Source organism: Ornithorhynchus anatinus, chromosome 1 (assembly GCF_004115215.2).
Source record: "Ornithorhynchus anatinus isolate Pmale09 chromosome 1, mOrnAna1.pri.v4, whole genome shotgun sequence".
In the NCBI taxonomy this organism is placed as follows: Eukaryota; Metazoa; Chordata; class Mammalia; order Monotremata; family Ornithorhynchidae; genus Ornithorhynchus; species Ornithorhynchus anatinus.
This window is the reverse complement of record NC_041728.1, coordinates 59,935,516-59,938,634: the sequence shown is the minus strand read 5'-3', so window position 1 is coordinate 59,938,634 and position 3,119 is coordinate 59,935,516.

Genomic DNA, 3,119 nt, shown 5'->3' with positions numbered 1-3,119 from the left:
GGTGGACCCACAGAGCTGTTTAACCTAGTCTTCGCTCCCCTGCCCTCTCCTATTTTATGCATTCTGTGCTTGTTTGATATCTGTTAAGCTCTTACTATATTCATTCATTCAATCGTATTTACTGAGCGCTTACTGTGTGCAGAGCACTGTACTAAGCGCTTGGAGAGTACAATTCAGCGATAAATAGAGACAACGCTATCCAACAGTGAGCTCTCAGTCTAGAAAGGGTGAGACAGACAACAAAACAAAGCAAAACAAGAAGACGGGCATCCATGGCATCGATATGTGTCAAACACTATTCCAAGTGCTGAGGTAGATGCAAGTTAATTTAGGTCGGACACAGTTCCTGTCCCGCGGAGGAGCTTACAGTCTTAAGCAGGAGGGAGAACAGGAATTGAAACCCCATGTTACAGTTGAGGAACCTGAGGCAGGAAGAAGTGAAGTAACTCGCCCAAGGTCACACAGCAAGCAATTGGCAGAGTCGGAATTAGAAGCCAGGTCCTCTGACTCCCAGATCCATATATCCCTTATTGGATGGCTTTTTTCTTCTTTTGGGGTGAGCCAGGAGCTCCTCTGGGTGCCTCAAGTCTGGAGACACAGTTCACAGCCTTCAGAAAGTCATCCATGAAGGACACCAACCCCTCCCACTGCCAAGTGGGCACTGTAGGGTCATAGAACAAGAGACATTGGGCAAGTGGAACCTGGAGTAAAAGGTGGGTCTTCACCAACCAGCTACCTGGATAAATTGAGCACACAAAAATACACTTGGTCCACAATTATGGGAGTACTTAAAACGTTTAGATATTTAGGACCGTGTCTGACCTGATTAACTTGTATCTATTGGAGTACTTAGAACAACACTTGACCTTTAGTAAAAAACATTAACAGTATCAATACATGGACATTCAGAACAGATATATGCCTCCAGTAGTGAACAGAGAAGTCTTTCTATCACTGAGATACAATCTCATAAGCATGAACTGTGGGACTCAACTTATTTGGGTGATGTTTTATTCATTCATTCCACTGCATTTATTGAGCGCTTACTGTGTGCACAGCACTGTACTAAGCGCTTGGGAAGTACTATTCGGCAACAGATAGAGACAATCCCTACCCAACAATGGGCTCACGTTTTAGTATTTCATACTCGGACTCAAATATGCAACTGTACTAGAGAAGTGCATCTCACTATATGAGTTCCCAATAGTGTTACTAATTGTCCAAACCAAAGCATCCACAAAAGCAGCAAGGGTATTCTAAACAGGCAGTGATGTTTTTACTCCACAGTAGTAAATATTTTTGTCTATTTGAAAAGCAAGAGGCTTGGTCCTGCGTGTCAAAGCTGCTTAAATATAAACAATGTGTAGAACAAAGTTGCAATGGCAAACCTTTGGGGAATGCCCACCAAAGGCTGATTGAAAAATGAGTATTGTGGATCATGAGAGAGGCAGTGTTCCTATACAAGGGAGAAAAACAACAGTGTAAATTGTGATGATCTTGTTCAGAAAATTGTCAGATGGTATTTTGTCTGGGAAGCAGGGTGGCCAGAAAGTGGACAAAGCCCCGGCCTGGGAGTCAAGAGGCCCTGGATTCTTCTAATCTTGCTTCTGCCACCTGTCGGCTGTGCTACCTTGAGAAGTCTCTTCACGTCTCTGTGCCTCAGCTACCTCATCTGTAAAATGGGCATCGACTCCACCCTATGTGGGTCAGGGACTGTGACCTGGGCATTGATTCCTCCCATGCGGGACAAGGACCGTGTCCAACGTCATTATCTTGTATCTACCCTAGCATTCAGTACAGTATCCGGCACAGAGTAAGCCCTTTAACAAATAACCCTTGCAAAAAGAAGAATCCATACCAATTTTCCACCAAAAAGCAGAGTCAGAGGAGATGGAAAATATTCCTATCTCACTCAAAGTCAGTTTCAGCACTGATCTGAACACACCACACTGACTCCCGACTTTCCTGGACTTTATGGGAGCCAAGGGAACGTTGTCGATCCAATCTGATTCCAAGAGTATCTCCCCAAAGAAAAGCTCCCCTTGCCATAGGGTGGGTCATGATCAGAGGAGACCCTCCCACCCCGACCCCCACCCCCATCGGGTGTCCCAGACCCACCATGCCAACTGTCCTTGGGAGGCCCAGGCGCAGCCCGAGCCGGAGAGAGGGCGAGGGGCGCACCGGGCCGGGACCCCCGAGCTGGGACCTTCCAAACACGGGGTAGAGGAAGCCGATTCAGACGCCCCCGACCCTTTTGAACCCCATTGAGACCCGGGACTGTGGGTCCCCGCCCCCAGCTCCCGGACCCAGGAGACTGGAAGCCCCTCATCAGAGCTTCCCAGGAGGTGGGCATGGGGAGAGACCAGCCGGGCAGGAAAGCGACCATCTCCTTGGAAATGCAAGCCGAACGGGAAGGCGTCATGGAAGGCTGAAGCCCCCTCCTCCCCCAAAACACACACACACACACACACACACGCTCCGGGCTACCTGGCAACGGGGAGGGGAGGGAGGAGGATGGTGGGGAGGGGAGGGAGGAGGATGGTGGGGAGGGGGCTGGAGTAGGGGGGCGGGGGGAGGTCTCTCTGTCTCTGTCGGGGGGCTGGGAGGGAGTCGGAGCCCCCCGCCCCCATCAAACGCGGGGCTCTTTCCGCAGCCCCCGGCCTCGACCTCCCCCTCGTGTCCCCCCGAGGCCCTGTCGCCCAGGACCCCCGCCCACCCAAGCATGGGGGGCACACCAGCCTTCCTCCCTCCTCCCACCAGCCAGGGCCGGTCCTTGCCCCGCGCCCCCTCCTCCGCCCGCCGCTCACCTCATTTTTCCTGCCAGGCCCGGACCCCCGGGGGGCGTGGGGGGACCCTGGGGGTCTCTCCGGTGGGGGGGAGGGGGGGAATGGGGGTGCCCCGGGCCCCTGGGGTCAGCGCGGGGCTGCGCGGGGGAGGCGGCCCCGGGGGGCGCGGCCGGGGGAGGGGGCGGGGGACGGGGACAGGGACAGGAGGAGGGACAGGGAGGGGGCGCGGCGGCTCCGGCTCTCGCTGGCCTCGGGACGGGGGCGGCGCCTGCGCATCTTTTGGGGGGAGGGAGGGAGATGGAGGGATGGAGGGAAAGATGGAGGGAAAGATGG